At 38.2% G+C, this 14,034-nt stretch overlaps 1 protein-coding gene across 1 annotated transcript in view; it reads right to left on the reverse strand.

The window, feature by feature from the left end:
* Ogg1 (8-oxoguanine DNA glycosylase) overlaps positions 1 to 14,034 on the reverse strand; it is a 71,473-nt gene that overhangs the window by 48,032 nt on the left and 9,407 nt on the right. The gene's annotated exons all lie outside the window — the stretch shown is intronic.

Consider the following 14,034-nt stretch of genomic DNA (forward strand, 5'->3'; position numbering starts at 1 on the left):
TATATGAAGCAGTTCAACATTATTTATGATTCAAATAACATTAGTTGTCATCAAAATACTTTTACTGCTGCATAAGTTTCATCATCATCAAATTCCTGCCATGTACCCTCAAAGAGTGTACAGGATATGATAGTGCTACATGAAAAATTTATATCATTACTAACTTCTTATCTACAATTTTCCTCCAAATCAGTCTGTTACTTGTCAAGACTCCAATATTATCCGATCTTATATTTCTATCATCTAAGGCACTTTGTACACTATCAATCCACCTATATCTTGGTCTTCCTCTGGGCCGTTTTCCTGCCAACCTGGCAGAGAACACTTGTTTTGCTAATCTTTCCTCGCCCATTCTGTTTAAGTGACCATACCACCTGAGATTAGCTCTGCTAACGCATTCCTGGATGCTGACAACGTCAAGCCTTTCCTAATATCCTAGTTTTTAATATGATATTGCCATTGATGCCATCTGTTCACCTATAATCTTTCTCAGGACTCTCATATTTGGATTTCTAGTCTTTGGTCAAGTGTTTTACATCTGACCCAGCTCTCAGATCCATAAGTTAAAACCAGTTTGAACACTGTCTTGTATACAGCTAATTTAGTGTTACGACTAATTTCTCACTTATTCCATATCGATTTATTCAACTGACTTCCTACCACACCAGCTTTGTTGACTCTGTTATCTATTTCCATACTTAATTTACCATCTTCACTAAAAATCGTGCCTAAGTAGCTGAAATGTTTTAATTGTTCTATAGGTTCTCCATTCACAATGCAGTTGATATTTTCAATGTTTCTGCCTATTTTCATTGTCTTTGTCTTTTTATTGCTGACCTTCATACCATATCTATTACAACAGTTATTCAATTTAGTCAGGGAATCTTGCAGACTTGTAGTGGATTTATTTAGAAGTATAACATCGTCTGCATAAAGCAAAGAGCTGACATCAACATCTTCAATTTTGATATCATTTTTAATACCACTTTCCTTCATAATACGATCCATATAGATAATGAATAACAGAGGGGATAATGTACATCCTTGTCTCACACCAGATTTAACATTAAACCATCTTCCTGTACTTCCTTCAATTCTAACTGCTGACTTACAACTCAAATAAAGACTACGTATTGCTTGATATAATGCCCCATTGACACCATATAACTGTAGCGTATTGAATAGCTTCTCTCTTGGCACCTTGTCATATGCCTTTTCCAGATCGACAAAACTTAAATAGAGATCTTTGTTATATTCTCATGCTTTCTCAACTACTTGTCATAAAGTGAAGATCTGATCCTGACAGCCTCTATTTGGCCTGAATCCAGCTTCTTCTTCACCAAGCTTTTCTTCCACAATTCTTCTCAACCGTTTCTCAAGTATACTTGCATAAATCTTGCCAGGAATACTCAGTAGAGTAATACCAGTGCAATTTTCACATTCAGTTTTATTTCCCTTTTTATATATGGGTACTATGAGAGCTCTACTCCAATCATCGGGAATTCATCCCTCTGTCTAGGCTTTCTGAACTATGCAGTGCAGCCACTGTAAGACTCTTATACCACCATACTTCAGCATTTCTGGTCGAATATCATCTACTCCTGCTGGCTTTCCACATTTCAAGCCTTTCATGGCTTTTTCTACTTCAAGTATTCCTGACTGCATGCCTGGTCAGTGTTTTTTATCACTGTGCTGTCATCACTGCTTGTTTCATTTAGCAGTTTTTCAAAGTAATTACTCCATACTTCAAGGATATCTTTTTCTCTCTTTCTGTTTTCATGTCACCTTTATCATCTCTAACTCCTTTTACAGCACTCTTTCCTCCATTCCTAAGCTTCAACAACCTCCACAATATTTTACCACCTTCTTGATATTTATTTTCTATATTCTTGCCAAAGTCCTCCCATGACTTTTGTTTAGCTAGTTTTACACACTGTTTAGCTTTCTTTCATTTGTCTCTGAATTCTGTAAGAGTAAAAGCTGACTTATTTGCCAGGAACGTTTGATATGCTTTCTTCTTTTCCTTCACTGCCTCTTTAAACTTCCTGTGTCCACCAGGGAGTTCTGATTTTTTTTTCTATCCTTGCAGACAACCTCACCACATGCCTCTTTGGCTGAATCAATCAGGGTTTTCTTTAAGGCTTTCCACTGAATCTCCAAGGTTTAGTTGCTGTTCTCAAACTCTTTCATTTTTTCTTCAATAATCTTAGTGTATTTTTAGTCTTCAGTTCACATCTGAGAGCCGCTCAACTTTTATTCACTTTAAAACTTTCTTGCGTGTTATTCTTTTCAATACGAAATTCAATTTTATCCTGCTCAAGACTAAACAGTGATCACTTCCAATTTCAAATCCTCTGTACACTCTGGTGTCCTTCACCAGTGAGAAAACATCACTATCAACAATAACATAGTCAATGAGACTTTTCTTATTTTTCTTGCCTCTTCTCTCCATGTGAATTTGTGGACATTTTTATGTTGGAACAATAGGTATTTGCCATTATTATTAGCTTTGCTCTTTTCTCCAAATTTTCCCAAAATATTTTTGTATGTCTGATAATCATTTCCTACTCCGCTATTTAGATCCCAATAAAGACCAACCGTCCGCACTGTTAGCCTAGTGGCTATGCGCTTTGCAACCATATGCCTGGTGTCCTAGGTTTGATTCACGTCGGTGACGTGAGGAGCTGAAGGATCTTCCTCAGCCATAGCCAAGTTAGCCAGTCTTGGGCGTGGCCAGCAGGGTTTTTATCCCAGTTTATTCCGGGGTTTTTCATCCCGCAATGCAGGCAAACTGACCTTGAGAACTCAACACGACAGGCCATAGGATACAATGGGACATAAGGCTGACCACCTTATCCTGTAAACGGAGTGAGGTCCGATGATCAATGGACCCTCGACACTGCAAGGTAAAAGAGGGTATAAGGAAGATGATGATGATGATGATAAAGACCAACCTTTGCTTTTTCTGAAGCATCAAGAAATTCCTCCAATTCTACCTTAGTAGAACCTTCTGTGGGACCATAGTCACAAATAAGTCTCATTGTCGAGTTTCCAATTCTGATATTTGCCCACATCCCTCTACTTGAGACTGCCTGCATTAAAGAAGATTAGCCTTGTATTTTGTGTTGAATACTATGGTTACTCCTTCTTTACCTTGATGGTCATTGCCTGAATATAACATTTTGTATTTATTGCTCAGAAAGATCTCACCAGTTTTTCTTTTTTGTTTCAGTCACCCCTATTATGTCGATCTGGTACTTATCTAATTCCTCAGCTAGCTCCATTTCTTTGCCATTCAGGCTTCTTATGTTGATAGTACCGATCTTTAACTCTGGTGATGTTGAGTTGGGGTGTGTTGTCAGATTTATTCCAGTGGCTGACTTTTCGCTGTTCGCCCTGGTTCCCTGGAGAAAACAACGGGGCCTTGTTTAACTGGGCGATGCCCCAGCCGGCGTGAAATATTATAATGTTGTACCATCATTTTGTATTTTGGTTTAAACCAATAAGAATACAATTTGGTCGGCTAAATCCCAAATTGCCAGCCCATCCTCATTCGTTCAGTATCCAGGTAGATTACCAAACAGGGTGTACCACGAGAAGGTGAGGATTGGACATTTGGTCAGATATGCAAGTAATATTATCCCAAGACCCCATAGAGTCACAGATATGTCTTGCATTTAAGATTTGAATTCATGATGATACATTGTCTGAAGAAAAAACAGCTAACTTTCAAACCATTCAGTGTTAGAGAGCAGTAGCCGAGGGCAGTTCTTCACACCTATAAGCAAGAAAAACACAGCCATGTTTATCTTGCTTATAAAAGATAAACATGGCTATGTTTATCTTTTATAACATTAGAATGTTATAAAAGAATAGTAGAATGGGAGGTGGTTAAGGAGTGTTTGAAGGCAATGGCTGACTGTATACCTAAAGTCCAAATAGTAAATCAAGTAGGGGTTAAATGGATGAATAACACTATTAAGCTTGAGCTGCAAAAAAAGAAACAACTGTGAAGGGAATTTAAGTAAAAAAGGTGACCTGCAGGCAGATGAACGGTATAAAGCACAGGCCAGAAGGATAACGAGTGTGGTAAGAAAAGCAAAAGCAGATTATGAAAGAAAATTAGCCATGGAGGCTAAAGAGAATCCCAAACAGTTTTTTTGATATGTTGCAAGTAAAAGAAAAAATGTATACGGCAGAATGATTTTAAAGAATGCCGATGGTAGGGAGGTAACCAAATTAGTTGATATATTGGAATTACTGAGGGAGCAATTTGCAAGAGTATATCATCCAGGTGGTGACATTGCAGGAATGAAGGAACCAACAGCTTATATGGGAATGGTGGTGAATGAAGTGGAGGTGAATAGTCTATTCTTCTTCTTATTGTGCTATCTTCTATCGAAGGTCAGCGACCATCTTGGCGAATAAACTGCACTCTTGTGCTAATCTGAGCAGTTGTGCACTGCTCTTTCCTGTCCACATCTTGATGTTGTCAAACCATGATATTCTTTTTCTTCCTCTAGTTCCTTTGCCATCAATTCTTCCTACCAAAATAGTTTGTAGAAGTTGGTATTTGCTGTTTCTCATGATGTGGCCAAGATATGATGTTTTTCGTTTCTTGATTATTTGTACAAGATGTTTAGCTTTGCCAATGGATTTTAAGACATCTTCATTGGTAATTTTTTCTGTCCATGATATCTTTAGCATTCTTCTGTATAGCCACATCTCAAAGGCTTCGATTTTCTTGATGGTTGTTGCCTTCAATGTCCATGTTTCAACTCCATAGAGCAGAATAGACCACAAGTAGCATTTCAGCATTCGGCATCTGACTTCCATGTTTAGGTCTTTATTGCAGAATAGTGTTCTCATTTTCATGAAGGACTGCCGTGCAACTTCAATCCTTTAATCCTTGTCTTTATCTATTTCTGGATCCCACCGTTCATTAAGCCAGCAACCAAAATATTTATATCTTAACACTTGATCAATATTTTTCCCATTGAGTGTCAGTTTCATTGATGAAGCTGGATGTTTGCTGATGATCATGTGTTTTGTCTTGTTGATGTTTATATTTATTCCCATTCTTTGGCTTTCTATGTATACTATGTCAATGAGTTTTTGGAGATCCATAATATTATCTGAAATTAGCACGGTGTCATCTGCATATCGTAGGTTGTTAACAATCTTTCCATTTATTGTGATTCCCTCTGGACATTCTTCCAATGCTTTTTTAGAGATTACCTCTGCATATATGTTGAACAGGAGTAGTGAGAGCACACATCCTTGTCTCACTCCTCTTTTGATGTTAATATCACTGGTGGTAATGAGCCGCGCGGTTAGCCTAGTGGCCTTGAGCTTCGCAACCATATGCCTGGGGAAGGAGTGTCCCAGGTTCGATTCCCGTTCTAGACGTGAGGAATTTGAGGATCTTCATCAGGCATAGCCAAGTTAGCCAGTCTTGGGCGCGGCCACTAGGGTTTTTCCCGGCAGTTTATCTGGCGTTTTCATCCCGCAAGCAGGCAAACCGGCCCCATGAACATATGCCTCTACAGTCAAAAATATACCCCCCCCCCAATGGCAGACCAGGCGACGGGTCGGTTGGGAGTAGTACTAACAAGAAGTCGCATCTAAATAACACGCGGACCCCAGGAAGTGGGAATAACGGGTAGAAAAAGAAGAAGATCACTGGTGGTAATGTTGTCTAATTGAACGGTAGCTGACTGATTCCAATACAGATTTGTTATTAGTCTTATGTCTTGTTCGTCTAGCCTTATTTGTTGAAGGACTTCTATTAAGTAAGTGTGTCTGACTTTGTCGAATGCTTTTTCAAAATCTATGAAACACATAAAGACAGATTTCTGTTTTTCTATGCATTTTTGTATCAATATTTGGGTACAGAAAAGAGCCTCTCTAGTACCAAAACTATTCCGAAAGCCGAATTGTGTTTCACTTAGAGTTTCTTCACTTTTTCTATAAATGCGATTCTGAATTACTTTCAAAAATATTTTTAATGTTTGGATCAATAGACTAATAATTACTATTATTATTACTATTATTACGGGCAACTCCAGGAAGTCATTAGACTCATCGAGGGAGGCCCCAAATCATATTCATCACAACTATTTGACATTCATACAGTATCTATCATACCTCGCCTTAAACTCATTCACTGTCACAGCATCCACCACAGACTCGGGGAGCGCATTCCACTCATTCACTACTCTAAAAGTAAAGAACTCAGCTCTAACACCTTTACTAACCACACTTTTGCCCAGTTTCCATGGATGTCCCCTAGTCCTCCCACAACCAGCCCTGTTCTCAAAAATATCTTCTGAATTAATTTTATAGAAACCCTTCAGTAATTTGAATGTCTCAATCATATCTCCCCTCCTCCGCCTATCAACCAATTTTTGCAACCCACAAATCCTCAACCTGTTCTCATACGGTTCATTCCACAGACCTGCTATCATCTTGGTCACTCGCCTCTGGATCCTCTCCACCTCCTCCCCATCAAGAAGAAACCTAGGTGACCAAATCTGAGCACAGTAGTCTAGATGGGGTCTTATCATATAAGTCAGAAGTAACCACAGGAATTCGCTTTGGGTTTCTTTGGGACAGTGATAAATGTAGATTTGAGCCAATCTGATGGAAATTCATCACTTTCATATATTTTATTAAATAGTTTTTCAAGAAGTTTGATGTTATCTGGTTCTATTTTAAAAATTCTGTTTGCACACCATCTGGTCCACTGGCTTTTCCTGTTTTACTTGTTCGTATGGCATTCTCTATTTCGCATTTCATGATTGCTGGACCTTGAATGTTATCTTTTATATTTATAGGCTTCTGTCTAGTATCATTGAAAAGTTCTGTTACATATTTTATCCAAATCTGTGCTTTATTCTCTTCTTCTAGAACTATTTTTCAATTTTTGTCTCTTAGAGACACTATTTGCTTTTTCCTCAGTTTTCCGGAAATTTCGTTGATTTTCTTATACATATTGAAATTATCATGCTTCTTCTGAAGCAGTTCAATTTCAGTACATAAATTTTTCATCCAATTTTCCTTGGCTTCTTTTATTTTTTTCTTGATGATGTTATGTGTTTCTTGATGATTTTTCTTAATGCTGGTACGACATGACAAAATTTCATGCCGGCTGGGGCGTCGCCCAGTTAAACAAGGTCCCCGTTGTTTTCACCAGGGAACCAAGGCGAACAGCAAAAAGTCAGCTACTGGAACAAATCTGAAAACAAACCCCAACTCAACATCACCAGAGTTAAAGATCGGTACTATCAACATAAGAGGCCTGAATGGCAAAGAAATGGAGCTAGCTGAGGAATTAGATAAGTACCAGATCGACATAATAGGGGTTGACTGAAACAAAAAAGACAAAAACTGGTGAGATCTTTCTGAGCAATAAATACAAAATGTTATATTCAGGCAATGACAATCAAGGAAAAGAAGGAGTAACCATAGTATTCAACACAAAATACGAGGCTAATCTTCTTGAATTGCAGTCAGTCTCAAGTAGAATAATGAGGGCAAATATGAGAATGGGGAACTGGACAATGAGACTTATTTGTGCCTATGGTCCCACAGAAAGCTCTACTAAGGTAGAAGTGTAGGAATTTTTTGAGGCTTTAGAAAAAGTGACTGACACAATGAAAAAGGAAAAGTTGGTCCTTGTTGGGGATCTAAATAGCAGAGTAGGAAATGATTGTGAGACATACAAAAATATTTTGGGAAAATTTGGAGAAAAGAGCAAAGCTAATAATAATGGCAAATATCTGTTGGATTTTTACTCAGGACATGGACTGGTTATTACTAACACCATGTTCCAACATAAAAATGTGCACAAATTCACATGGAGAGAAGAGGCAAGGAATAAGAAAAGTCTCATAGACTATGTTATTGTCGATAGTGATGTTTTCTCCATGGTGCAGGACACTAGAGTGTACAGAGGATTTGAAATTGGAAGTGATCACTATTTAGTCTTGAGCAGGATAAAATTGAATTTCATATTGAAAAGAATAACATGTAAGAAAGTTTTAAAGCGAATAAAAGTTGAGCAGCTCTCAGATGTAAACTGAAGACTAAAATACACTAAGATTATTGAAGAAAAAAATGAAAGAGTTTGAGAACAGCAACTAAACCTTAGAGATTCAGTGGAAAGCCTTGAAGAAAACCCTGATTGATTCAGCCAAAGAGGCATGTGGTAAGGTTGTCTGCAAGGATAAAAAAATCAGAACTCCATGGTGGACACAGGAAGTTAAAGAAGAAAGCATATCAAACGTTCCTGTCAAATAAGTCAGCTTGTTCTCTTAGAGAATAGAGAGACAAATGCAAAAATGCTAAACACTGTGTAAAACTAGCTAAACAAGTCATGGGAGGACTTTGGCAAGAATATAGAAAATAAATATCAAGAAGGTGGAAAAATATTCTGGAGGTTGTTGAAGAAGCTTAGGAATGGAAGAAAGAGTGCTGTAAAAGGACTTAGAGATGATAAAGGTGACATGAAAACCGGAGAAAAACGATATGCCTGAAGTATGGAGTAATTACTTTGAAAAACTGCTAAATGAAACAAGCAGTGATGACAGTGCAGTGGTAAAAAACACTGACCAGGCATGCAGTCAGGAATACATATCCATATTTGAAGTAGAAAAAGCGATCAAAGGCTTGAAATGTGGAAAGGCAGCAGGAGTAGATGATATTCGACCAGAAATGCTGAAGTATGGTGGTATAAGAGTCTTACAGTGGCTGCACTGCATAGTTCAGAAAGCCTGAACAGAGGGACGAATTCCTGATGATTGGAGTAGAGCTCTCATAGTACCCATATATAAAAAGGGAAATAAAACTGAATGTGAGAATTATAGAGGTATTTCCCTGCTGAGTGTGTTCCTGGTAAGATCTATGCAAGTATACTTGAGAAACGGTTAAGAAGAATTGTGGAAGAAAAGCTTGGTGAAGAACAAGCTGGATTCAGGCCAAATAGAGGCTGTCAGGATCAGATTTTCACTTTATGGCAAATAGTCGAGAAAGCATGGGAATATAACAGAGATCTGTATTTAAGTTTTGTCGATTTGGAAAAGGCATATGACAAGGTGCCAAGAGAGAAGTTATTCAATATGCTAGAGTTATATGGTGTCAATGGGGCATTATATCAAGCAATACGTAGTCTTTATTTGAGTTGTAAGTCAGCAGTTAGAATTGAAGGAAGCACAGGAAGATGGTTTAATGTTAAATCTGGTGTTAGACAAGGATGTACATTATCCCCTCTGGTATTTATTATCTATATGGATCACATTATGAAGGAAAGTGGTATTAAACATGATATCAAAATTGGAGATGTTAATGTCAGCTCTTTGCTTTATGCGGATGATGTCATACTTCTAAATAAATCCACTACAAGTCTGCAAGATTCTCTGACTAAATTGAATAGTTGCTGTAATAGATATGGTATGAAGGTCAGCAATAAAAAGACAAAGACAATGAAAATAGGCAGAATCATTGAAAATGTCAACTGCTTTGTGAATGGAGAACCTGTGGAACAAGTTTCAGCTACTTAGGCACGATTTTTACTGAAGATGGTAAATCAAATATAGAAATAGACAACAGAATCAGCAAAACTGGTATGGTAGGAAGTCAATTGAATAAATTCATATGGAATAAGAGAGAAATTAGTCAGAACACTAAATTAGCTGTATACAAGACAGTGTTCAAACCAGTTTTAACTTATGGATCTGAGTCAGAAGTAAAACACTTGGCCAAAGACTAGAGACCGCAGATATGAGAGTCCTGAGAAAGATTATAGGCATGAACAGATGGCATCAATGGCAATATCATATTAAAAACGACGATATTAGTAAAGAACTTGACATTGTCGACACCCAAGAATGCGTTAGCAGAACTAATCTCAGGTGGTATGGTCACATAAACAGAATGGGCGAAAAAAGATTAGCAAAACAAGTGTTCTCTGCCAGGTTGGCAGGAAAACGAACCAGAGAAAGACCAAGATATAGGTGGATTAATGCGGTACAAAGTGCCTTAGATGATAGAAATATAAGATCCGATAATGTTGAAGCCTTGACAAGTAACAGACTGATTTGGAGGAAAATTAGATAGGAAGTTAGTAATGATGTAATTTTTTCATGTAGTACTGTCATATCCTGTACACCCGTTGAGGGTACATGGCAGGAATTTGATGATGATGATGATGTTATATGTTTCTGTATACCTGGCTAGGTCTTTGTTTTTGTACATTCGTCTTGAATCAATAAGAGAAAAAATCTCATCTGTTATCCATTCCTGTTGTTTTATATTATTCACATAATCTACTTCTTCAATACTTTTTGTTACGATTGCATTCTTTAAGCTATTCCAAAGAGATTCCACACTTTTATTTTCTTCTATGTTAATCTCTTGTAATCACAGGTTAAGCTGTGTCTTGGCACTTTTATTGATGTTCGGGTCTTTCAGTTTTTCTACATGAATTTTCTTTTTCTTCTTGTGATTTTTTAGCTGATTTTAATCTAAGACGTACTTCTGCAACTATGGGATTGTGGTCTGATGAGATATCTGCTCCAAGATAAGTCTTTGCACTCTTTATACTACTGTGGAATCTTTTATTTATCAGTATATAATCAATTTGATTTCTGACAATGTTATGTTGGTTATCTTGTGGCGATTTCCAAGTGTACAGTCTTTTGGGTGGAAGTTTAAACCAGGTATTTGCTATTGTTAGATCTTCTTCCTGACAGAACTGGACTAGGCGATCTCCTCTGTCATTTCTGGTGCCTAAGCCATGTTCGCCAACAATTTCTCCATCACCCCCTCTTCCCACTTTTGCATTGATGTCATCCATCACTATGTTTATATCATGTTTCTTTGTTAGGTTTTTAATCTCTTTTAGGTGTTCATAAAACTCTTCAACATCTTCTTCACTTTTGTCAGCTGTGGGTGCATAAGCTTGGATGATATTTATGTTAACGGGGTTTCCCTGAAGTTGTAAGAGCATTATCCTTTCAGAAAATGGAATCCAATTTATTACTGATTTATTGATTTCTTCATCTACTATTACAGCTACACCATGTCGATGTTTGTTCTCATCATTTCCAGAGTAATACATTGTCGTATTGTCTTGTTGGCACTTTCCAGATCCTGGCCATCTTGTCTCACAAATTCCCAAAATCCGGATGCCCAGTCTCTTCATTTCTGTTGTGGAATTTCTTAATTTGCCAGCTTCATACAGAGTTCTGACATTCCAAGTTGTAATTTTAAAAGTGGACACCATTTTAAGCCCGGAGATTCTTCGCACCCCTGTCCAATTTAAGGGACGCCGGGAACTTGGGGCCAATTGTAAGGGTTTGCTCGCAATGGTGGTTGTTCTGGAGATAAGGTAGAGCAGTAGTTTCTCCATTTGCTTTCTGCTCCGCAGTATTACAGACGCACACAATATAATCATATTGCCATCTGCAAATCTCTGATCACAAGCTTTTTCGTCATCATTTGGCTTCAACCTTGTGTCAGTACTGACAATGCTGCTTCCCAATGTCAGGAGCAGTGACCCTAGCAGGTGCTTATTTAATGGCGGCACTACTTCCCATGTCACCGAGTTGTCATTGGGCTTTGTGAGGTTTTAAGTGAAACAGAGTTGCCACTTCTGCTCCCCCACGCCCTGATAGCTCGGTCGCTGTTGGTCCACAGCTGCTTATTCGCCAGATTGTTCTGCTTATATCACAGCTAGCCTCCATATCCGAAGGCTGTTCCCGATCTGCCAACTGGGGACGCACCCAGTAGTAGTCAGCTCTGCCCCGGAAAAATGTCAGCTCTGCCCCGGGAAAATGTCAGCTCTGCCCTGGGAATAGTCTATTACATAACCTTAATGTCAATACATCTGTGGGATTGGATGGTATACCAGCTCGTGTCATACGTGAAGTGGCTAAAGAATTGTCAGTGCCCTTGACCATTTTGTTTAATTTGAGTCTTGAGTCTCAGTTAGTCCCGAGGGGGGGGGTGGAAAGGGGAGAAAATAGTTCCACTGCATAAAGGAGGGTCCAAGACTGCTGTTGTAAATTACCGACCAATCAGCATATCAGGAATTGTTGTCAAGGTCTTGGAAAAAATAGTCAAGAAGAGAATACAGGAATGGATAGATCAAAATGTGATACTGTATGGGGGACAGCATGGCTTTGTGAAGGGTAGATCATGCCTCAGTAACTTGCTCAAGTTTTATAACTCAGTGACAGCTGAACTGGATAAGGGTAATGGGTTTACAGTGATCCTACTGGACGTTGCTAAGGCCTTTGATAGGATACCACATGGAATTCTAATCAGTAAACTGCAGCATATGGGGATGGATATAGGGTTGGTGAGATGGATAGGAGGGTGGTTGATGGAGAGATATCAGAGAGTGGTTTATTCAGGAGTAGAGTCCAAAAGACGGCCTGTGACTAGTGGTGTGCTGCAGGATTCTGTTCTTGGACCACTACTGTTTAATTTGTTCATTAACAATATAGGAAAGGATCTGAGAGGAACTGTTCATTTGTTTGCTGATGATGCAAAGTTGGGTAGAGCAATAGTGAATGCACAGGATGTCGAAATTTTGCAGGATGATTTGGATAGTTTGGAGAGCTGGGCTAAGGAGAATAGATGTAAATTTAATGTGGCAAAACGTAAGGTTATGCATTTTGGGGTGAAAAGATTAGCAGCAGTATATCACATTGGTGGAACCATACTCCAGGAGATTGATGAGGCCAGGGATTTGGGAGTGTTGGTGGATAAGGAGTTGAAGTTTAGGGGACACATCACAAAAGTGGCTAAATCAGCTCATCAAATCACTTGGTTGCTGAAAAATACTTTGATGAGCAGAGACAAACAGGTTATTGTTCCTCTGTATCGAGTCTTGATAAGACCCCACCTAGACTACTGTGCCTAAATTTGGGTGCCAGGGTTTCTTCTTCATGGGGAAGAGGTGGAGAGGATCCAGAAACGAGTGACCAAGATGATAGCCAGGTCTACGGAATGAACCTTATGAGAACAGGTTGAAGATTTGTGGGTTGCAGAAATTGGTTGATAGGAGAAAGGAGTGATATGATTGAGACATTCAAATTACTGAAGGGTTTCTATAAGATTAATTCAGAAGATATTTTTGAGAATAGGACTGGTGATGGGAGGACTAAGGGCCATCCATGGAAGCTGGGCAAGAGTGTGGTTATCAAGGGTGTTAGAGCTAGGCATTTTACTTGGAGAGCAGTGAATGAGTGGAATAAGCTGCCAGAGTCTGTTGTGGGTGCCATGACTGTAAATGAGTTCAAGGCGAAGTATGATAGATACTGTGTGAATATTGAATAGTTGTTCTTGACATGATGTTAGGGCCTCCCTCGATGACTCTAAGGACTCCTTGAAGTTGCCAGTAATAATAATAATAATAATTATAATATTCATGGTACAATATAAATTTGAATATTGCAAATATTTTTATAAAGACAAAAAGGATAAAAATTCACAAAAAGTATTACCTGTTTATGAATTTAAACTTATTAAAGGCTATCCAATTAAAATAACTCTACAATGTGATGGTTAATTATATATCATTCATGAAAGGTTACAAAAACTATAGCACATTAGTACAGCAAGTGGAAATGATTATTTTTTTATTTATTTTTTATAATTTTTTTGTATTTTTTTATTTATTTTTTTATCTAGTCCAGAAAACTTTGCTCTAGAGATTAAACTTGAAACTTTTTCAAGCCACTTCAGGCCTCCAATAAGCAGGATGGTAGTTCTATATCAGGGGAGATAAAATTCCCACCTAAAAACAATCACAAACATCCATGCCTACAGCAGGATTTGAAGCCACAGCCTGTTGGCTGGGGAGCAGATATGATAACCACTCAGCCAACCAAGCAGGCAATAATTTTGGAACTTTTTTTTCCCTATGATGTGATATTCTATTGAAGTATTATTAATATTACTGAAGTATATAGGAATCCACTTCCAATTATAGTTTAGGAATGTTCTGTTACATACTGGCATAGCTAT

The sequence above is a fragment of the Typopeltis vanoorti genome, chromosome 8, assembly GCF_054136105.1.
Source record: "Typopeltis vanoorti isolate ZY-2024b chromosome 8, IOZ_Tvanoo_1.0, whole genome shotgun sequence".
NCBI lineage: Eukaryota > Metazoa > Arthropoda > Arachnida > Uropygi > Thelyphonidae > Typopeltis > Typopeltis vanoorti.